The 24677-nt window shown below is 44.8% G+C and overlaps 1 protein-coding gene across 1 annotated transcript in view; it reads right to left on the reverse strand.

Moving 5' to 3' along the window:
• CEP85L (centrosomal protein 85L) overlaps positions 1–24677 on the reverse strand; it is a 351940-nt gene that overhangs the window by 131151 nt on the left and 196112 nt on the right. The gene's annotated exons all lie outside the window — the stretch shown is intronic.

The following is a 24677-nucleotide window of genomic DNA, read 5'->3' on the forward strand; positions in this document are numbered from 1 at the left end:
TCCCTTTCTGATGCACCAATGTGATCACTGCTGACACTCACTTTTACATCACTAGTAGTAGCTTAGGATGATTTTGAACTAACATAAGACGCTCGTTACAGAAAAGGTTGGAGGCCCCAGCTCTAGGGAAAACACAGCTGACCATCAAATGAGGATTAGAGTTTCAGAAATCTTTGTAAGGTCAGAAAGTGAACCCTACATAAGATTTTAAGTTAACATTACAGCTCAGTTCTATAACTTACTATCCAGTAATAATGTATAGTCCAGGGTGATGGTGGTGTGTGTGGATTTACAACAGCAGTAATGAAAGTAGTGAATGTATTCTTATTCGATATCCCTAGCTCTTCTTCCTAGCTCCTCATGGTCTCTTCATGTATCCACAATCTTGAATGGGATGGCAAGTACCTACTCTGCATGAGGAAGCTTCTGCTGGGGCGTGTACGTACGACTGTGTGGTTGTGTTCACGTGTTGGAGACCATTAAGTTTTCACCTGTAAGGTCTTTGAGGCTTCACTGTTTGCATGAAGGTTTGGTATCTGTACTTAGTGAATTGGAGGAATTGGGCTGAGGCTTGGTAATGCATCTCATGTCTAGCTGTGTTACACCCTGGAGCTTGAGAACTCATTATATTTAGTTCTGTTGAGAAGTGACTCACTGTCAACAGTACGACCTTTGGGGGCTGAGATGGATGCACAAGAGCGTTGCATTTGGGCTTCTAATTTATTCTAACTTGCTGGCAGTGTTAGGTGTTGGCATACTTATCAGTGCTGTGTCTGATGTGCTCGGCTGCGTAGAATTGCTGAGAGGTGTCCAGTGAATTCTGTCATGTGTACTGAAGTCAGGAGAAGTATTGTGAGATATCTGAATATATTGAAGAGTGAACATAGTGCAGGTTTGGAAAGCCCTAGTGGACTCCTTGAGGGACCCAGATACACAATACCCCACTCCAGAGTGGTCGACAGCACTGACTCCCCCCCCCCATCGTCTTGAGAGTCTGGATCAAACCCCATACACTTGGTGACCCTTAGTGTACATGCATCGCCCTCCTGCTGCATGCAATGAACAGATAGCTTGAGAATAGGCACCCAGCAATATGTTAGCCCTCTTTATATCTCCTTTTCAAGAAGAGACTGGCTCGTAGGCAGGAGGGGGGAGTTGGGACTGTAGTTGATGTTTAAATTAGGATTTGTGGAGATGTTCGAACTGTAAAATGGCCTGCTAGGCGCTGATGACACAAAAGGATGTATGATGTAGGGTAGAGAAAACCTTCAATAAAATATATTTAAAAGAAAAAAAGAGAACGAGACCATCTGTGTTACTTTTCACGTCTCGCCAAGAGATGGTTTTAGCTGTCTCACAAGCCAAAGGTTTTCCAAACAAATAACTAAAATTGCATACATACAAACACACACGGCCTTTCCGCAATACCGCTTAATCCATTGGTCTATTCAAAGACCATTTACTTCTTGCTTTCGCCCACCACACAGCAAACAGCTTGGAGCAGTGGTCAGTCCACTTCAGCGACTCGCTCTCTTCACTGTGACAGCATTTTGCTATTGCACATTGCATCCGCATAACAAGGAGTCAATTTCAGAGCCAGGGCTATTAGGCCAGGTTACGCATTCTTTTACTTTTTTTCATTTTGTATTCACACGAACGATGATTCCTTTTTTTCCCCCCCACATAGGCACACCCCCTTTTGTCAGTGGTATCTTAACTTTATTATTTTTAAACTTTCATTGCATATTTTTGCCAAAAACAAAAGCATTAAAGTAAATTGCGGATTTACAAAAGCCAGGCCTGTTGGCCTGACTAATACTTGTTCTATAGTGATGTTTGTGTAAGAGTACAGTGCCAGCATATACTGAAAGTTCGTTTGTGAAATTGATTACGGCGAAAATCAGTGTGTCCATTAAAACAACCTCTGGCAATGTGGGAATTTCAGCGATGACTTGACACTGTGAGTGAAGGTTTCGGTTTGAGTGGTTCAAGGCATGGGGCCATTATATTTAGGTGTCAGTGTTTCAAGGAGTCAGTCACAGTCATAGGGTTTTGGAACAGTGGGTGTGTGCCAGACGCGTTTTGGAACATGTTAAATATGTTTGGTTGTAATGCTCTCTTGGGGCAGTGTTGGATCATCAGCCTAGGGCACGACAGATTTGACAGATTTGAAGCCTAAGTTTCAATTCTGGTAAATGCTTTATACATTTATACATTCACCAGTAGCCTAGTAGCCCGCTAGCCTTTCCTACCTGAAATCCGATGGTCATCATGCTAATCATCAAGACCAGCAAGCCTACTCCTGTTGGTAAGTACATTTGCGGATTGGACAGCAGCCATGTAGGGAGTCACAGGCTACTATTTTCTTCCACAATTATCATTGCTTAGGACAGATGTGTATAGGTTTCAAGGGGTATTATAAAGAGTGTGGAGAAATGGGCCAAGAATGAGTTACTAAGCACCAGTGATTTTTTAAGTGTGGAACAGTGAGTAGCCGCTCAAAGGTGGAACACAGCGATTACATTGGATAACATGGGACTGGCCTTCATTGCATGAATCTGGGCCACATTTCTGGATCGCCCTGCATCTCATTCTGTGTTTCCTGAAGGTGATTTCACAGCTGACAGGTAGCAAGTGGAGTGTGTGGATGGGGTGGTCACTTGTAAATATTTTAGTGGCATTCTCTCCACTGAACCTGTGCATGCTGAAGTCAGTGTAGTAGGTAGACCAGAAGGCCTTGGTAAAGGAACATGGCTTTTATTTCTAAAACTTTCAGTGAAAATGTCAGGGCGTGAAGATTTGCTTTAGGCTTACAGAAGTGGAAGTTGGATTCTTTGCTGTATTAGACAGAGGCTGACGTCTATGTAAAAGCCATGGGCAGGGGAATAGTGTCAAGGCGTAAAAGTAGCAAGGCTGAAGCACTTCACAAAATTGCTGTCTTGTTTTGCTTTAGCATGAGGTGGTTTTAAGATCTGCAATGATTGATTGCAAATATTACCCCCCATGAACCTCAAACATCTTTCCATTAAATACCCTATTTTCTTTTACTAAAGGCCTATTCTTTGCATGCCTCTCCCGCCACGTGCTGATTTTGACCCACCTCGCACAGAAATTGGTAGAACCTTAGTTAGTTTTGCTGCTTGTCTGGGATGCAGCAAGGGTTAGAAAAGGGAAGTACGATACAAAGTAGAGAAGGCAGATCGCATCTCGAAAGATGACCGGTGGAGGAGTCTCCACAGGAGAGAGGAAAGGCGTAGACAAACGAGGCACAACAGGAGGGGTGCAGGGAAGATTTGACCAATGAGAAAGGCCATCGGACATGGTTGTGGGAGGCAAATGAGATGGGGAACATGTATGATTTACGATTTTGACAAAAACGAAGGCTAATGGAGGAGTTTGGTGAGCAAAGGTAGGTCGAAAGGCAGGATTTGGCCAAAGAGGCAGGTGAGAAGAGTGGGCAGTGTGGGTACAGTGAACGCGATTGAGGTAAGATATGTGGAAAGAGGCAGACTAGAGGAATGGTTGGGCAGGCTCAGTAAGCTGATAGGGTCTAACAAACGATGTGGGATAAAGAAGGGCGTCGGGCGAGCACAGGAGCAGAGTAGGAATAGTCAATTGAAGGATCCAAGGAAGGCCTAGAGAAAATTCTATTAGCTTCCTATAAGATTCCATTTGACAAAGCGAGGTGCCAAGACAGAGGGGTCTCTAAAGGAATACCAAGGTGGCAAGATAAGCTATAGTGATTTTAATTATCAAAATGATTACAGCGAGAATAAAGTAGGTGCAAAGCATTCCGAGCAAACCATGCACACCATAATTGCCCCATGGAAATAAATGTATGCAATTGTATGGTCCGTTGCTAAAGATAGGAAGGCCATCTTGGCTTGTCTGCAGCCGATGGAAGAATAAACCTGGTTCACTACCTTTGTGCTGGTCCCTTCAGATCTGCCCACATCCCTGACTGATGCATAGAATGGTAGCAGGGAAAAGGTACTCAATTCTCCCATGCTGCTGCCTCCACAGCCTACTACTGAGTCAGGATAATGACTGAGGGAGGGCTGGGGAGTGGGCCCAGCCCTAAAGCCAGCCTGGTCTGTGAACGAGGACTTAGTCTGTCAAGAGGGAGAAGCATCAGCCAGCTGTGAGATACACTCCCATGTACTCTTACCACATCTTGTTGTGTTGTACAGTGAGATCAGCAGATACTGGGACTTGGGCACACATGCATGCGACCATACAATTATGGAAATCCGCTTGTTTCTCAGGAGAAAACGTAGAAACCATTGGACACCCCTGCACCCTTGAAATGGCATTCTCATTTTGAGATTCGCTAATTGCGATTCACTAATTGAGAATGTCTTCCCATTCATTAGAATGAATGGGGAGGTATTCCTTAATTGCGAGCCGCAATTTGCGAGTCGCAATTAAGGAATTTTAGGAAATCGCTATTTTTAAAGTGATTTCTTCTTGCATAGCATTTTGCTATTCCTTATTAACGATTCCTTATTTTTCGCTAATAAGGAATCGCAAAATGGATGCTTGATGCATCTGGGGGAAAGTGCCTTAATCCCACACTGCATCACTCCACAGTACTGGTAGCAGACACCGATTAGGACAGTTGTCTGACGATGGAATTCCAAACACACACATACACATACACAAAATCTACTCGGCGACTTAAATTGTTTTTCATCTTTGGAAAAGCCCCATCTAGGTAGAAGACACATATCCTGACGCATAACGGTTTTCTAACAGACTGAAGTGGAGGGCAGCTTCTGTTTATTGGCCATACCAAAAAGTCAAGTTATTTTTCCGCTTGACTTGTCCAAGTTTTTTTTTTCCTATGGGTAAAGACAGATCTATAAATACCTCGGTTATAATGCCCAGGATAACAAAGGCATGCTGGGCGCACTTAAGCCCAGGGTGTTGAACGCCCCCCAACAGGTTTTCTAAATAGTTGGAGGCCTGTGATGACAAAGGCCCAGTGTTATAATTACATCTGAGGGTGTTCGGTGCCCTTAAATCATTCACACCATATCACGAGTATGTAGTTTATCCATTAAAAAAAAAAAAAACATAGCTGAATACAAGGCCGCTGAAAATGTTAAATAAATACAAAATGATCCACTCCAGCAACATTCGGCTTCACAAATTGGGGGGGGGGGGGCATTTTGAAGGAGGTCACACGTTCAATGAGACCCAGGCCTTTATGGGATGAAGTCAGGCAAACCTTCCTTAACTCCAGTTTTTTTAATGAAAGATTCGAAAGCTTGACTTTCAGCCTTTGGCAAGCTATCAAATTCCTTTAGCTGATGCTGGCTCCTCTAAGAGAGAGCCTGTCTCATATATAACATGTTTGTTTAACTTGCTTGCACGCAAACACGTCGAAGGACCTGGCCTTTAAGTGAGCCAGGACCCTCTGGGTCTCAGACCACGTAGCCGTTAAAAACGGACACTGAAGCGGGGCCCTGTATTCATGTCCTTAACATTACTGGCAAACGCACAGATTAATATCTGAATTATTAGTGCAAAAAAATTGAGAGAATTCATGGCATTCATTTAGTTCCGGTTTATATTTAACATTTCCCTTAATCTTTCATTCCCAAAATGAGTGGCTATTTCCAGGATGTTGTGTTTTGTATTTTCCGTATAGAATATTATTCCTGTGCAATGCATACTCTGAAATGAGTCGCCTCCAGGTGTCTATAACTGGACACAATTAAGAGGCCAAGAGTTGAGGCTGAGGTCCTCACAGTGTCTCTAAGTCGGTCAGAGAGATGTTCAGAATACTGATCATACAAACGTTGGCCTCTCTGCAGAACGCACAGAGTAACGCGACGTATTGCAGTTGCAATTGTGATTCCGTTCAAATGTGTGTGTGAAGGAGGTACAGAGTAGTCAAAATGTTGACCGGAGGAAAGTAAAAGAAAATGCAGTGCTTACAGGCGAGTGGGTGCCATTTGTGTTTGGGGTGGCGAAGTGAAGGAGATGCAAGGAGGTGCATTCAGGAGAGAGTGAAAAGGGGGTGCGGTAGAGGAAAGAGATTAGGTGTAAGATGCAGATGGAGGAGACGAGGAGAGAAAAAGGGTGTACATGTCTCATATAGAGTGATCATAATAAGCGATTGAGAAACTTTAAAGACCCACTCTACCCCTTCCACTGTCCGCATCAATGTTTATTTAATTCAGTCTCCCAATTTCAGAATTGAAACATTTTCAATATTAAATATTACAAACAAAATCATTGTTGTTACTCATTTATCTTAAATAGCCAACAACTACTGACAAAGCCAACAGGCCTGGCTGGCATTAGATATGAGTTGCTGTGTTACATATTTGGATGCAATCAAAGAAAGCTCAGACGACCCAAAATACAGGTCAGGTGTCTCCCAATGGAAATTACAGACATTTAGTTTGCATGTTTAAGCCACGCCCTTAATTACATATGCTACGACCATTTTAGATACTGCAACCCAACTTTTTTAATCCCACATAAAGCCTTGCATAGGACACAGATTACTGCGAGAGGATGTCATTTTTTCTAGCAAGGTAATTTTCGTGACGACAAACTGCGTTTTACATTTGGGAAACTCAATTACACCGCTAGCGAGAGGGTATATTAAAACAAACCAACAAATACACCCTAAACACAGTCAATAATTAAGAAGACATCTGTTTATTGATCATTTTTTTTACGTGTTGTACTGCTAATCTAAATGAGCAAAAATAATTCCAGTGACTAATGCAGAGAAACACCAGTTTTTGCCTAGGCTGAAGATCCTTACTTTAAACATTTCAAATGTTACAATCAGAAGAATCTATGTTAAGATCTTCAAATGTTTGAGTTAAAATAATTCTTAAACATTAGATGTCAATATTTAAAGTTGGAAATATGGTTTCTGAATGTTTTTGCTATTTAAATAATGCAAACGGGAATTCCCTTGTGTGCCTTCTTTTCGTTCCTTGTTGCCTGCAAGTTCAACCTCCCTGTAATTTCTTCTATTTTTAGTACTCTGTAACTGCTGTAGTACTTTTCCCCCTTTAAGGCTTTGGCATAAACTTTGGAAGTGTATCATGCTCTTTGGCCTTGCATATAATTAATCGATCATAAGTCATGTTGTGGCTGCAAGACGCAGGGTGGCGCTACTGCACAGGCTGAGAAGTGAAGCAACCAGACAGAATTGTATTTGCAAAATATATTCAGATTTCCCTGAAATTTTCCTTTGCTGATAGTCTAAAGTGAAGGATAAAGAACAAGCAGAAGATTCCGCGCGATGCGTAGGAACTGCTCATATACAAACACAAGCTTTGGAAATATGTCTCTTTCTCTTGTAATCTTCCCTGAGTCATGATGGCTGAGGTCACCCAGAGCTGAAGTCAAAAATAGATTTACAGACAGCAGCTCTTTTTGCAGTCTGTACGTTCTCACATTTTCTGTAAAAGCCACGAGCTTCTTCCGTTTTGTATGTAGAGCTTGTGCAGCTAGACACCTCCTGACTCTAAGAAACAAGCATTTTCAATGCAATAGGTCTCGCATTTGCAGGAGTTTATGCTATTGGCATTGTAAATGACAATGCCTTTATGTGTTTTTAAAACCAACACACATATAAAAGGCATGGTTATTTCTAATGGCAATAGCTCAAAACCTCATAAATGTAAGACGACTTCAATGGTGGCCACGCCCCTTTCTTTAGACGCTGCTCGCCGTATTCAGGTTACAGTGAGCAGCGTCTAAAGAAGGGGAGTGGCCAACATTAAAGTGAAAGCGCGGTATGGGGCACTTTCACCCCTCCGCCCCCAAAGTAAGTAAATAAATAAATAAACAAACCGCATTGGAGAATTAAATGAATAAGCGCAGCAGCAATAGTTAAAGCAGACTGCGCTGCAAATTAAATAAATATGTGCGGCCGCTACAGTTAAAGCGGACCCGCAGCCATTACTATTAAAAATATAAAAGCGGGTGGCGTACTGCCTTGTAGGAGATCTTAAAGAAAATAGTGCTCACAGATTAGATAAAGCAGACCGTTCAACAACCCAAGTAAAAAGTACAGTCCTTATGGGAGGTTACAAATGCAGACATGGGAGTACCAAGGAGGGACTACTAAGCTTATTTATCAATCAAAAGCAATGATTTCGAAAGGACAGTAACAGGAGCCAATTGAAAAGATGGGCGGAGCTTCTATTCCATATCTCAATACAAAATGCATAGCAGAGCAGCGCATGCGCTGCCCAGGCTCGACCTAAACACAATAATAACAGCAAGGCAGGTGGAAGTCGTCAAACATTCCCTGTGCGCGCTTGAGGTCACAGACAACCGACATCCATCATGGTGCATTAATCAACCACAAACTGGCAGTGCTTTTGAAACTTGCTAAGAAGGGACAGCTGTGTAAAACCACGCAAAGGAGAACAAATGCTGTAATTTATGTCCCTGGTCTGTTGAAAAGGATTACAGAAATAGTACAGTTTTAATATGCAGTTCAGCAGAGCAAGCGTATTTAACAAATGCTTAATAGGACCACTTAAGAAAAAAACAAAAACATTTTACATTTGCATGGAAATGGACACACATCAATATGGACGTGCACGTACAGTTTTTTTTTCGAGCAGGATACTGGAAAAACTAGCATATATTGTAGTTTTGTTGTGGTGAATAAATGGGGCATTCTGTTCCCTGGTTTATTGCTGTTAAACCGAATAAATCTCATATGACCTTTTGGGTTAGTCTGACAGTAGCCTGCTATATATATACACCAGGAGCCACAATGCCCCATTAGTCATTGCCTTGAAAAAACTTCAATGTCAGTTGTCATCTAACGTTGATCTCAGTATATTGCCACTTGGACAGATGAGCTGTTCCATAAGTAGTAATATAATGTCTTTCCACGACTTTGTTCCATCCCCGTTTACCTTCGGAATTACATTTAATGTTAGCAGTAAACCTCGGTCACACAAAACAAAATAAAGAGCTGAAATTTCACACATTACAACAAGCACATGGCTAGTACTAGCCATGCTTCAACTCTGGAGCCAATTCATAATAATGTGTGAATCCGTACAAAGCCATGAAGAGCGGATTACTAGGAAGATAAGCATTGGTAATGCATATGTTTCGCCTATGTAATAAATAAAGAGCTGTTTTCATCAATCTTCATCAGGCAGAAGGAAGCAGCCAGAGCTGTTGAATCGAGAACTGGAGATCCCGGTTCGTGTCTCAGCGGCACAACGCAACATCCTGTTATCTATGCAAATCACTTAATCTCTCTGAGTGATAAATTGTTATATAAATAAGTTGCAATAGTAAAAGGCAAAATTAAAAAAATATATAGTTCCTCCAAAGCGGATGCTAACAGTATTTTGGAGGCGGGAAACTGATAAGAGAAACAGACAAGGACCAAGCATTGGTAAATACAGGAAAATATGCTACAGCCATTAGAAAAGGAGGAAAGGTAAGTGGCACGGACAGGAACCAATGAGAAGGCAGGTGAGAGAGGAGGGCGGGATGTAAAGTCCCTTTTAAGTTTGTATTAAAAATAAGATTTCTCAAGCACAGAGCAAGGGCTGTGCAGGTGAAACCTAAAACAGACATTGTAGTTCACACAGTGAAGAAACTTCACAACTGGTTTCCTGAGGTGAGCAGCCAGAGAAGAGATGCACAGCATGAATATTCTTAGAGTGGTGCCCAGACCAAGGAGCAGTCTATGGAAATAATAGGGGCAGCTTGGCATCTTAGGAGGCTTACATAGGAACGTACATGACTGCAAAGGAAACATTGTTTAGGTAATCTCCCTCCCTTGCCACCAAAATACTTAGGCCACATAGGCCAAATTAAATTGTTGACCACATGATGTGTGCGTGTGACCAATTCACGTGCTGGAGTCTGACTTGCTTGAAGGTATTGATTCTTGCGCTATCCCAAGTAGGGATGTGTGGAATTCACATAATTACACACAATTCTGAGAAAATTACATGACATGCAAATCCATCATTTATCTCTGCGTTTAGAGCTGAATGCATCCTCGGATCAATTTTTGACATAATACCAATTTTGAGGTAAAAAGATAGATAAAAAAATAAGTGGTGCGGGCAACTGCTACTTGCATACTAGCTGTTCACTTTATAACTGCGGAAGGTAACATTTTGCCGCAAACAGCGCATAATTATATGACATACCATAATCTCAGGAATTTCACAAATTCACATGAATTATGCTGGCATAATTTCAATTTTGCCCAGGCTTAGTTCAAAGTTAAAAAAAGGATATAGTATTATCAGGGCATGAGTTTGCCATCCAAAAAAGAATGGCACTTTCTCTGAGAACCGAATGAACAAAGTGTGTGAAGTAGCGACGAAAGGTGTTGATAACTACATCAATTCAGGTATAAACATAGCAAAATCTTGCAGCTCCCAGCCTTGGAGCTCAACGAAACAGAATTTCAGTCAATCTTGGATCTTTACACTTCATGAAACTAAAGTTATTTGAGAGATGAGCGATAGATAACCCATGCAACTTGCTTGCAACAGGCAGACAGAGTTTAATGTTGCCCCTATTTAGGGCACTAATACATCAATATGCATGGATCAACAAGAATCGTCAAATCCAATAGATCTTGATCTTTGATTTTGCAGTAGAGACCTAGTGGTGTTGTCAATGCTGCTTTCTGATGCTGTTCATCAGCACCTGTTCTTCACCAGGAAAAACAAGCGTTGGCATAGCCAATAGGTCTCGCTTTTGGGACCTTATAAGTGTTTAGCCATGCAACACTTGATGTTGTTTAATCAAGGATATTGTGATGGATAACTAAACACTTAATGTCCTAAAGGCGAGACCTATCGGCTATGCATTGGGGGGCCTTATATGTGTTTAGGTAGAGCTATTGACTTTGCAAATGTGTCTAAGCTGTGCAGTAGAGAAGTGTGGCTGCTGTGCAGCATGCTGAGAAGTTGTAATAAAAAAGTGTAAGAAGCACTAAGTGATGCTGTGGTTTCGTTGAGTGATGCTGTGCTGGCCCTGAGTTATGCTGTGGTGGCGTTGAGTGATGCTGTGCTGGCCTTGAGTGATGCTGTGCTGGCCTTGAGTGATGCTGTGGTGGTCCTGTGTGATGCTGTGGTGGTCCTGTGTGATGCTGTGGTGGTCCTGTGTGATGCGGTGGTGGTCCTGTGTGATGCGGTGGTGGTCCTGTGCGATGCGGTGGTGGTCCTGTGCGATGCGGTGGTGGTGCTGCTGACTGATGCTGTGGTGATGCTGATTGAGGCAGTGGCGCTGCAGAGTGATATTGTGGTAGCATATAGTGATGCTGGGGTGGTACTGAGTGATGCTGTGGTGGCGCTGAGTGATGCTGTGGTGGCGCTGAGTGATGCTGTGGTGGGGTTGAGTGATGCTGTGGTGGGGTTGAGTGATGCTGTGCTGTCCCCGAGTGATGCTGTGGTGTTACTGCCTGATACTGTGGCACTGCCGATTGATGCTGTGGCACTGCAGAGTGATGCTGTGGTAGCATTTAGTGATGGTGTGGTGGTACTGAGTGACGTTGCTGTGAGGACGCTGTAGTAGTGCATAGTGATGCTGTGGTGGTACTGAGTGATGCTGTGGTATTCCTGAGTGATGCTGTGGTATTCCTGAGTGATGCGGTGGTATTCCTGAGTGATGCGGTGGTATTCCTGAGTGATGCGGTGGTAGAGCTGAGTGATGCTGTGGTGGTGTTGAGTGATGCTGTGGTGGCGCATAGTGATGCTGATGCAGTTTGGGGCATCATATGGCCCAGCCCACTTAATTGAAAAGCCAGCCAGGAGTAGTGAAAGTCTCCATACATATCTAAAGCAGTCCATTCAATTTGCGCATCTTTGCAAATCACAAGTTCCCACTAGGGCAATTTCTGCACGTTGTTAGCATTTTAAACTATTTATCACATTTGAGGGGCTACATGCATTACTTCCCCGTGAATGATTATTTTACTTATGCTTTTTAGATTCTTGGGGAAAGTGGAAAGGGAGTGTGAGGTGTTCCACAAAAACACTCCGTGTTCCAGCCATTTTGTTCAGAGGCCAGTATGGTTGGATTAGGTCTGTAAACGCTGGTGGGTGGTGGAAGGGTATTAAACAGTGAATTGTAGGGGGAAACTGTTCAAGGCGCTTAACTCGTATCCATTTAAAGTTAAGTATTTTTGCTCTTGTGTCAGGTTATGGACTTTATCCATATCGTTAAAAATGTAAACAGAAAAAACATCGACCCTTTTAAAAGTCATACATTTTATATTTGGCATGGCTATGTTATAGTTATTTTTTAATCGTCAGCCCAATTTCCACCATAAAAAGTATTTTTTTGCTGAACACTTTTGCGTCGATTTAAAACTCACATTTAAAGTTAGTCGGTGAAAACGTATTGTTCATAATGTTGCAACGCATGCGGACAAGAGCACTGAACCATACGAGCGAGGCTCTTTACAGCGCTCAAACAAACTCAGACCTTTGCTCTGTTAGTGTTTGCATTGTCAAGTGTTAACAAGTATAAAACGGCACTCGGCACTTTCGCAGGCTGCTGAAAGGGGGCGAGAAGGGAGATAGTGCAGACAGTAAAGACGCTGTCATTCCATCCAATCAGAAGACGCGTGTTTGCCATTGCAAAGTTGCTAACCCCAAGTATACAGCAGATTTTCTCTGAATTTTTGCCAGTTGCAGATCTTGTTCAAGCCTACTCGAAAGGTAAGTTTTTATACAACGCATTACGTTATTGTGTGTTATAGCTGAAAAATAAGCCCTCGAAAGCGGACTGGATATTATTTCTCCAGGTTTTTTTCCTCACTGACTGACTGTCCGTTCTTTAACAACGCATGTTGTAGATTTTCTTACCGTCTGTATTTTATAGGGTGCTAAGAAAGATTATCTAACAAAATATTAACGCTCGCCCTTGAAATAGTTATGCAGGTGTGCTTTCTTGTACAAAAAAAAATAGACTGGAATCATAACCAGCACAGCACGTGCATCGGGGGGGGGGGGGGGGGGCCTGCGCGATTCCCTTGCGGGAGCGTGTAGCAAGGCGTGATTGCGACCATATGGCCCCACCATATGGTGCTGCGCGCTCCCGCAAGGGAATCGCCAGACGTGCACGCATTGCCATTGCAAGCAATGCATTGCGTGCACGTCTTTGCCCCAAAAGCTGTGCCGATGGCTAAAGGTCTCTCTCCTGTGCAGCGCATGCGCACTACGTAGGCGAGACCTAAAAAAGAAAGAAAACTGAAAAGCGTGATTATGTGTATGTGCCCATGCATGGTGACATGTGCATGTATGTTTCAATACGCTACGGCAGTCCAGCTCTAGCACAATGACATATATGTATGTGTCACCAAGCATGTGCAAGAATATGGGTATGATGAAGCAGCCATTTTATTTTAGTTTTTAATTTACCATTTCAAGATGGCAGATGCCCATCTTGGAGCTGTAAATTAAAAGAAAATATATAGAAAGTGCACAAACAAGTAGCTGGACCAGCGAGGTGGCAGAGCCGTGGAGAAACAGAGTAGGGAGTGTTAAATAAAAAAAAGAAAACAGTGGGTCATAGAGGACGGGAAAGCAGTGGCTGAGCTAAAGGTAAAGATGAAGCAACACAGAATGCGTTGGTGTGGTGAATTGAGTGGGGAACCAACACAGCAGAGAGTGAGAGCAGGAAATCAAGCACTACCATACAATGCTGAACAAAAATGTGGTTAAATGAGCATTAAAAAAAAAGGAAGAATGCAATTCATCCTATCAAAAAGGGAAGTAAAGAAGCTATGCTGTAGGTGGGACAAAATCAAAAACAGGAAGGAAAGCCATCAAATAAGAAGTAAGCAAATGAGATAGACAAGAAAGCCAACCAATGGTAAAAATGAAATGCCTGTAAGCCCACTGTAAATTACAGATAAAATTACTGGTATGGTCCACATAAAATCATAGACAACAGACTGATGAAGGCTTACAGTAGGTGAGACCTAAAAAGTAGTCAGAAAAGAGGAAGCCAATGGTGCGCCTCAACTGCCAAGATATAGAGCAGCACTAATCAAACTGCAAGTTTTGTGAAAACAAAAGTAGAAAACTATAGTTGGAAATGCCCTGGAATACCTATAGTTTTGGTCAGACGTTGCGATGCACTGCATTAAACAGAGCTCAGATGCAGCAACATCAACAATTGTTGGTTGCCTCTACATCTGCACATTCCAATGCTTCATTCCAGACCTTATGTAGAGTCGGACCAGTCCCATGGTTTGTTCAGAAGCCAGACTACTGGGTCCAGCCAACAGATGGATAGTTTATAAATGCAAGCTCCTCCAGAAATGTAGAAACTAATTAAACGGTCAATATTCAACTTAAACTACTGCTTCCAATGAGGTATCAGACACAGGACAAAGGCTAGAGCTTCATTTAGTGAGAAAAGATAGCTCAGCGTGCTGAGCCTTCCCGTACTGGTAACAGGGTTGAATTCAAGGCGAGCAGCTTAAGTTGTTTGAGTTCAATAAAATGAGTACCATTAGGAACTGGTGTTAATACGTATTGTTATGTGCCAAGAGGCAATTCGTTTTGAGGTAAGCTACAGTGGCTGAACAGTTCTTAAAAAGGTGAAGTAGCCCTGGGGAGGGGTGCGGAGCCCTAAATGGTAGGCCACGGAATTAGGTTTGAGGGCTGCACATGTGTACCTTGCTTGGATCTTGCATTAATTACATAATCGACCTATTGCTGAAATGCCCCTTGAGAGCTCATGTCTATGATACATTGCTTGCGATGTATGTTTGTTTCAAAGTTCAATAAAAATATTCATAAAAAAAGAAAAAAGAAGGTGAAGAGGAATATGGTCCCTCGAAAAGAAAGTTAAAAAAAGAGTTAATATGGGAAAACTATTGAATATTCCCACTGTAGGGCACTAAAACGTCCAATTACAAGAGCTCAAACTCAGTGTGAAGTCTGGACATGCTCTCACAGGTGTCCCTCTAAGGTGGGTTATACTACGCAATTACTGTCACATCAGCGAATGTTAAGACAAAAGGCAGCATCAATGGATGCAAGTTTTCTTGAGAGCACATGACTAACCTCAATAACTAACAATAAACACTGCCAATAACTTGTTTTTCTGAGTTTTATATAGCGCAAGCTTGACCCAAAGGTATCAGATATCAGAACGTTTTACATGAGCACCAGTTACGTTACACAAGGACACTCATTTTCGTTAGACACGGGAAGATTAAGTGATTTGCCCATAATCACAGGATGTTGAGCGTAATTGCCCAGACTCGAACCAGGTTCCCCAGATTTGAGATCGACCGCCCTAGCCCCTTAGGCCACATCCTCTAGTCTAAGGTGTCCTAGCAGTGCCTTACTGATCCATGACTGATGGTTAAATTAGACAGAAAGGACATATTAAAACTGAATACGATCCATTTTTTGCAAAGTCCTATTTAAGTGTCATGTCCAGGCCTCAGCAGAATATTAAAAACATAAATAAATCTAATCATAAAGAATCTTAAAACATAAATAAATAGCCGGTGTTTTGTTCATGGGAAAGGTGGCAACCCTAACTGTGTTCACAGAGCACTTGAAGAACACTCCTCAGAATGCCAAGAACAACAGTGTCTGTAATGTTCTGTTGATAACAACCGGGCACTGTCTAAATTTAGAAGGACTTGTTAGTGTTCAGTGTTCATATTATATCCTCCTTACGCGCTCGCTGTGTAAACACTCGCAAGCGCACTGTAATTTTTTCCCCTTTCTTGCAAAGTACAGTGGAAGGAGGACTCGGGAGTCAGACTTGGGTGAGCCACTGAAATTTCCGTACCTGCAGACAAATGCAATTCAAAGTATAGCATTTCTCTTGAGAAGTGCCGGTACTCTCCCGCTCAAAATAAAAAAGTGCCGGTACTCCGTACCGCACAGTACCAGCCCATTTAAAGCACTGCAGATGACAATTTACTAGTTTGGTACAGAGTGAAAACAGAAAACGTGGATAAATCGTGGCTTCCCCTCTTATAAAGTGTGATCTTAGGCAAATAATTTATTTTGCCAAAATTTTTTTTTCCCTCTTTGCGTATGAAAGCACTTTCAAATATGTGCATTCAGAATGCCATTTGTATATTTAATATGCTATAATGCTGCTCTGTAAAAATCTGGGGCATATTCAGGGTTTATGTGACAAGTGACAACTGCCTTGCCACTTCTCAGTTCACTAATGGTTCATGTTTAAAAATGATCACTTATATAAGTACTTCTCAGTGCAGTATTATTATATGACGTATTAACGACAAAGCTTCTACATGTTTAAGAAATATGCTTTTTTGATTTTTGAAGATGATGTCTGTGGTATGATTTACATCGCAAACATTTTCAGGGCTCGGCTCGGCTCGTGCATGGAATTGAAGATCTGAGCCAGACCCTGTTAATTTGTGGGCACGCACCCCTCGACTTGGAGTCCTTAGGTACCATTTGGCATTAATTCTATGCATGCACGCAGGCACACCACAAAACGAACTAGCAGAGTTAGCGTGAACAAACAATACCTGTCAATAAAATACATTAAAAAAAAAATCGGGTATATGTTTTGTCAAACATATAGCCACCTGGATAAAGCCAGGGGCGTAGCAAGGATTCCATGGACCTTGCTGCAAGCAAGGAAAATAACCTTTACTGCTGTCGTGGTAGTATAATACAGGATTGTCAGGGTTTATTGGGCCTCAATGCCACTGCACCTGCTGCACCAATGGTAGCTACACAAAATGCTTAATTTGAGCCTTTGGTTGCCAGTGGGGGCATGGCAATTGTCTGGTAGTGGATTAAAGGCCACCGGCGTTGGTATTTATTGCGCCAACGTTTAGGGTCTAGCCAGCGCTATATAAAACTTTTCAAATAAATAAATAATTGAATCGGTCGCCCACTTCTAACTAGAGCTTCGGGCACCAGCTCCTTTTCTTTCTCAAATGAAGCACTGGCTAAGCTCCTGGATATAGCTAGAAACTCAATCTACACTTACACTACAAATGCAAAACCTTGAGTTAAAGCAAAGCTAGTCGGATTCTTTCAACAAAAGGAAACAAATAAATGTGTTAAAATACGTGAAAAGTGTTTTCTCCAGGCTCAATAACCCTCAACAGCAGGAGGGAGGAGCTACGCGAGCATCCGAGATGGCCGCGTGAGCACAGAGCTCCCCGGACCCTCGCCACTCTTCGCTACTTATCCTGACAACATCCTGAATTCTTGAACGGATTATTGCAGAGGAACCTTTGCTGACTTCATAACTCTTTTCAAATTTTGATTCGGACTCGGGGAACCGAAATTACATCTATTCGAACTTTTGAGGCCCGCCCTGCGGCAAGCCGGGGACTTGGCGAACTGTGAGGCCGGGACGGAGTTGAATAACAACGGCAGAGGGGTTCTCCCCAGTGACCCTACTCCAACTTTCGGTTTCGTTTCTGCGTCCTAGCATGGTCTGATTGCGAGAAGGTTCCGCTTGGTCAGGGATCTGTCCAGCCTCTGTTCAGTGTGAATGAGACTATCATCTACGCAAGTCGTGTCTCTGCCTTGGCCGCACGAGCCAGTTTTTGTGGACTGTTGGTGCCTTGCCCGCAGGCGGCCATTTTCACTAGGTCTCGCGGGCCCCTCCGGGGCGAATTTTCCAGCATGGCAACCAGGGGCGAAGCCGAGAAACGGAAGACTAAGACGCCCCTTCGTGGGGGACCGGTCCAATCCAACGTTATGGACCTGTACACTCAATCCAAAGGATCCCCTGGAGTCTCCAGCCGTACCCCGGAGGGCGCCAAGGAGGACTCAACCGCCCCTACTGACCCGTCCCTGCAGGACATCATGGGCGCCATTACCAACATGAAGGAGACCATCGGCCAACAGTATGAGGCTCTCGCTCATAAAATTGACACGTTTGCCGTCGATGTCACCCTGATCAGAGCCGACCTGTCTAAGACCAACGAGAAGGTGAAGTCGTTGGATCTGAAGACTTCTAGCCTCACGGCCGATGTGTCGGAACTTCAGACCGAACTTGGCAATTTGAAATCAGCTAATGATCTTATGTCTCATCGGCTGGAGGATTTTGAGAACAGGGCAAGACGCAATAACATCCGCGTCATAGGTGTTCCGGAAAACCCAGAGACTCACTTGATTGACCTCCTGGTTGAGGATCTTGTCCTGAACCACCTTGCCCCTTCTGGACTGAGCAAGTTTTTCGCAGTGGAGCGCACCCATCGCGTCCCGGGTGGAAAGCCTAAACCGGGCGCACCTCCGAGGCCTATCATCGCCAAACTTTTTCATTTCAGGGATCGTGATGCTATCCTGCAGGCGTCGAGGGTGAGCGGCCCGGTGAAATTCGAGAATTCCACAGTTAACTTTTACCCGGACTTTACTCAGCTCGTCCAGAGGCAAAGGATGGGCTTTCAGGGTGTTAAGCGACGTCTTCGGGACTTAGGATTGAAGTACGCGATGCTTTTCCCTACCAGGCTTCGTGTGGAGTACGAGGAACGGACATTCTTTTTCGACCGGCCGGAGAATGTGAGTGACTGGTTGGATTCCCTGCCTGGCCGGGACGACCGGACTGAGCACCCTGGTGGTGCAGAGGGTGGTGAGCCTGTACAGAAGTGATGCTTCGGCCCCTGATCTCCGAATACTAGACATTGCTCAACTGGGTTCTATTTCTTTTGTCTGTTATGTTTCGCTTAAGTTCCCTTCTGGGTGGCGGGAGGGACGGGCCTCTTTCCTCCTCCAGGGTCTTTTTGTAGAGTGGGAATGTTAGGGCGACAGGCACACTGCATGTTGGGGTGGCTTTTTAGTCTACTGCAGGGGTGCAGGGAGGGGAGAGTTGTAACTGGTGTGGGGTGGGATGGGGTGTTTGTGAGTGTGTTTTTCTTTCTCAAGGCGACGTATTGGTTTCTTCTATACTTCGAGTGTTCTGCTCTTTGTGGGGTGACTCCTGCATCACTTGTTGGGATGGGGGGTAGTGGGTTGAGGTTAATATCTTGGAATGTCAATGGATTGGGTGATCGCATAAAACGGGGTGTGGTACTGCAGTATCTGCGTCGCTTGTCTCCTGATGTGGTACTTTTGCAGGAGACGCATCTGGTGGGAAATATGTGTCATGCTATGAATAGGTGGGGTTATCGCCTGGTTGCACTCTCCGGGTTCACTACTGGTTCTAGTGGGGTGGGTATTCTGGTTCGGTCTTCTCTCCCTCTGGAGATTGATGATGTAATCCTCGACGACAGAGGGCGTTACGCCACCCTCACTGGTAGGTGGGAGGGTAAGACTCTTTCTCTGCTCACTGTCTACGTTCCCCCGGGTCTCCAGACCTCCACCTTCTCAGATATCGGACGTGTGCTGCTGGAGCTCCCTGATTGCACTCTCATGGGTGGGGATTTTAATTCTGTGCTTTCTGGTACTGTGGATCGTCACCCCCCCAGGAATCTTCCTAAGTCCCAGTCATGGCTTGGTGGGTTCTTGGACACCTTTGGTCTGGTAGATTGCTGAAGGTTGATGCATCTGACACAGAGTCAGTACACCTTTCACTCTGGGGCTCATGGGAGTCTCTCCAGACTTGATTACATCCTTATGCCCGCTGCCCAGTCTTACTCTGTTATAGAGATCAGGCACCTGGCCCGGGGCATTTCGGATCAATCTCCATTGTGGCTCTGCATGGACACTGGGGTGAACGCTGCGGGGCGGGTCGCCCCTATTAACCCCTGGTATTTGCGTAATCCCAAGACCCGTAATAATTTGATAAAGTCCCTAGACCACTATTTTCTGGAGAACGAGGGGTCTGTTTCCTCCTCTGTGTCCCTGTGGAAAGCTTTTAAGACTGTTATTCGTGGACAGGCCCTATCCTTAATTGCTGAAACTAAGAAAGCTAGGAATCAGGAGGTTGTGAGTCTTGAGGCGGAAATATTGGAACTAGAGGCTGACCTAGAATCAGGCGTTACCCATGACAGACTCCACGCCCTTGGTTTGAAGCAACTAGACTATAAATCCCTTGTCACGGATGCTGCCAAGACGATGTACAGGGAGCAGCAGGGTAGACTGTACGATGTTGGGGATAAGGCGGGTAAATTGATTGCGTGGCTTGACAAGAAGGAAAGAGCGAATCGTGTTGTCCCTGTGATTCAGACTTTAGATGGTGAGGGTGTGACTGACCCAAGTGAGATTGTGGAGTGTTTTGCGGATTATTTTCGTGCTGTGTACTCTCCGGTGTCTGATAGAGATGAGGACGACTCCCATTCATTGCTGCGTGACATTGCGCTGCCCTGCCTTTCCGAGGAGGACAGAGAGTGCATGGAGGCTCCGTTGTCTGTAGACGAGATTGCGACCGCAATCCGTTCTCTCCGTTCGGGCAAGCCTATGGGCCCAAACGGCTTGCCTATTGAGCTGTACAAACTGCGCCCTGATAAAGTCGCACCGTATCTTCGCGATATGTTCATGGAGTCACGTGACCTTGGCACCCTCCCTTGTGATCAGCGTTTGGCAACGATCGTGGTAATTCTCAAGGAAGGCAAGCCTCGGGATCGCTGTGCATCGTACAGGCCCATCTCCCTGTTGAACGCTGAGCCTAAGGTTCTTGCCAAGGTTCTCGCCAATCGTCTGCTTACAGTGATTTGTGACCTGATCCATCCGGATCAATCCGGTTTTATTCCACATCGGAACACCGCTCTCAACTTGCGGCGCCTCCATGGTGTTCTCGCGAGGGCGGGGTCTCTTCCGGAGCCGGCCATCTTGGCTTCCTTGGACGCCACGATGGCCTTTGACACGATAGAATGGCCTTATCTCTGGGCCGCCCTTGCGAAATTTGGTTTTGGTTCGGAATTTGTCGGGTGGGTGAAACTTTTATATAGGGAACCGCTGGCTCAGGTGGTGGTCAACGGTCGAGTGTCCAAGTCCTTCACTCTTGGGAGGGGTACGAGACAGGGGTGCCCGCTGTCCCCCCTGCTTTTTGCTCTTGCTTTAGAGCCTCTTGAAGCCTGGCTCCGATGGGAGCCGTCGATAAAGGGCATTCAGTGGGCCCCTGATTTTAGGGACCGAGTCTCGCTCTATGCCGACGATATTCTTTTGTACCTTACCTCCCCTCGTAAATCCCTTAACGTCTTGTTTGACGTTCTCACCTCGTTCGGCAAGAATTCTGGCTTGGTCATAAATTGGTCTAAATCTTGTGTATATGTCATCTCGGGCGGCCTTCCTCCATTACCAAGTAGATTTCCCATTCAGATCTCTCAATTTGGCTTCAAATATTTGGGGATTTTTATATCGCTGGATCCAGCTGCCCGCTATGAGCACAATCTCCTTCCCCCTCTCCGTAGGTTGAAACTAGACGTGGTTCGGTGGCGTAGATTGCCGTTGTCGCCGCTCGGCCGCGCCGCGCTCTTTAAAATTATTTAAAAGGTTTTTATACGCACTCCAGAATTCGTTCGACATCATTCCGGCAAGCTACTTTCGGTGGAAGGCTTACAGAGGCGGCTCGTTTGGGACGGCCGCGCACAAATTGCTCTTGCTAAGCTAACTCTCCCCTGGTATGACGGGGGCATGGCGCTCCCGGATATCAGGCGGTACTATTGGGCCTCCCAGTTGTCCGCAATCAATCACGCAATGTATGCACCCAGCCCAAATCCGGCTTTCGAGATGGACAAGCATCAGTTGCTGGGCAGTAACTACAACAGGGCGCTTTACTCTCGGGCAGGGGGGAGGAATCTAACGGGACCCACTAAGATTGCTGTGAGTGTGTGGAAGGATGCAAATGCGGCCATGGGATGGAACGATCGATTGACACGAGCGACCCCCTTGTATGCGTCGAAAAGATTGGGATGCCTCTGGACAACGAAAGGTTTTGAGAAGTGGGATATGATTGGTATAAGCAGAGTGGGTGACCTTTGGGTGAAGGGTGTGGTTAAGACCTTTGAGGTACTTCAGAATTAATATGAGTTGAGTGACAGAGAGTTTTTCAGGTACGCACAGGTCCGCCATGCCTTGACGTCGGTTTTCGCTGCCTACACTAATGTTCCCGAGTCCTCCCCACTTGAGGACCGTATACTCGATGGTCATCTGCCCGATTGTTGATTAACTTCTTATATATTATTGAAATTGTACTATCGGGCAGATCTCCTCGTGCGTCTCAGGGAGACCTGGACTGGAGCCGGATTGGAGCTGGAAGACGAAGACTGTCAGTCAGCACTGTCTTCCCCGAAAGAGGTTGCCATTCCCGCCCGTCTCCGTCTCGTCCAACTTAAAATTCTTCATCGGGTGTATGTTACTGGTCCTCGTTTGGTTGCCATGGGCTTCTCCTCGGATGGGTTATGCAAGCGCGGATGTGGTTTGAGTGCTACTTTCCTCCATATCATTTGGGAATGCCGGGAGGTGGCTGCGTATTGGACTCGTGTGCATGCGGTAATGGAGCGTGTCACCGGCGTTGCGCTGCTGCCTGAGGCTCGGAGATGTCTGTTGAATTTGTGGGAGCCGAATGATTACAACGTCGCTCAGGCCCGGTGGGCGGCCCTTGGGAACATGATCGCAAAGAGAGCTATTGCGCAGCTGTGGGGTTCCCAACGGCCCCCGCCGTGTCAGTATGGAAGGAGAATATGGACTGGTGTATGTTTAGAGAGAAGACTGTGTATTTGGCTAGGAGCAAGCCTAGGGCGTGGAATAGAATCTGGGGCCAATGGAAAGCTTATCGAGGGACCATCTGTGCACCCCCGTTTGAGGAAAATCCGGACATTTCTCTTTCCCCCTGATCCGACATTCCTGGAATAATCTACTCTTTTTCCTGATTTTCTGACTTCCCCACTGACTACCCCCCTGACCATCTCCATTGCTTATCTGGTTATTCATCTTGTATCGAGGGTCCCCCCCGTTGGAGCACAATTTCGCCCATAATGCTTCCGCCTTGAGATTTGTTTGTTTGGTTTTTCTTTTTTGTTTGTTCTTTTTAAAAAAACAAAAATAACTATATCCTGATTCCATCCTGTGTTGCTGAGAATTGTATCCTGTATTTTTGCCAGACTTCTAGGGGATCGACCGCAGCTTTGTGAAATTCAATGACTGCTTTTCTGTGCTCTAGCGACCGGCCCCTGTGAATGTAGGCCCATACTTGTAACTATATTTGAATTGCACAATAAAGTTTTAAAAAAAAACACTCTACTGCAGTGGTCTTCAAACTTTTTGATGCTGAGAACCACCTGTCAACATTTTCAGGTGTAAGGACCCTCTCCTGACAAACATTTCTAAACCTATAGGCAGAGCTACTGGAATTATGAGACAAGTGAGGACCAAATTATGAGGCAAGCTCAACTAAATAGTGTGGCAAGAAAATGTAAATAATGCTTAAATAATGCTTTGTGATGCTGCATATTTTGGGATAGTATTGCTTCATTAGTTTGACATTGTGTACACACAGTAACCTGAAGGAAAGATTTCACCTTATCAGTACCAGTTTATAACCAAAATACAGCAATGAACAACAGAAAGATGTCTAGTCAGCCTTTATGAAGGGCCTTACACTCCACAAGAATACATGTTACCACATTAGATGCTCACCTGGCCCTAGCCGGGAGAAACAGGGATCCTTTAAAGCCCTGGCGGTCTAGTGCAGAGTTAAGCAGTTTACCCACGCCTCTTACCTCTCACCCCCTCCCTTCCATCCCTCTCACGTCTCCTAACCCCAGATCCCTCTCTCCTCTCCCAACCCCAGATCCCTCTCTCACTTTGCAGGCCGTTTTCTTTCACCCGTTTTTACAACTTCTGAACTCTCCCCATTCAACCTCTCACTTCACCTTTATTCACTTCTTACCAATCTGTCTTTTCACTGCCCTCATCTCTAACAGTCTCTCACTTTTATCTCATGGCCTCTCTGGCCCTGTCACCTCGCTCACCCCTCAGCACTTCTAATTCACCTCAAGTCTCTCCCTTCAAACGTCTGTTTGTTTGTATCTTACACCTCTCCAGTCCCCCATTCATCTTTTACATCTCCCCTTTGTTCTTTCACACCTTCTAGAACCAATGTCCCTCTCCCCTGTTACCTCCACACCCATCTCAGTACTCCCTCTCTTCCCCTTTCGCTGCTGTCCCTCACCCATGTCGCCTCAAATTCTCTATTTATGTCACTGATCATCTCTCAGCTATCATCTCTCACAGTTTAACAGTAGTCCTCCTCTGAGCCCTCACCTTTCGCTCACACTCACATCTCCGCTTGCGTTTCCGCACTTCCTTCGGCATTTCACATGTCTCCTCATCCCTGACCTCTTAAATAGAATAATTTCGCTCCCTTGCTGTCCTTTCTCTTCCAGTCTCCCCTCAACTCTCCACAACGAGCATACGGTGTATAAACCAACCCGTATTCTCCTCTCGGCCTGTGCCAATCTGCTTATTGTTCACTAATTCAGGAAGGCATGAATTGTCGGTCTCGCTGTTATGGTGCAGGCCGCACAGTTGTGGAACTTGCACCCTCCTTTGCTTTGCTCCACCAAGAATCTATTATCCTTTAGGAAGCTATAAAAACCTAGCTTTACGTTCTGTAGGTTACCCCATTTGGCTGGTTGTCCTTTCCCTTCTGTGTGTTTCTCATTTGTCATTTCAGGCAGTATATGATTATTAGCCCCAGGACACCTCTTGGTAACAGTAGCATACTACAAATGGAAATAATAATAATAGGCAGATGTGTGACCGGGAATACGCGACCCCCTTTCT

Source organism: Lissotriton vulgaris, unplaced genomic scaffold, assembly GCF_964263255.1.
Source record: "Lissotriton vulgaris unplaced genomic scaffold, aLisVul1.2 SCAFFOLD_772, whole genome shotgun sequence".
In the NCBI taxonomy this organism is placed as follows: Eukaryota; Metazoa; Chordata; class Amphibia; order Caudata; family Salamandridae; genus Lissotriton; species Lissotriton vulgaris.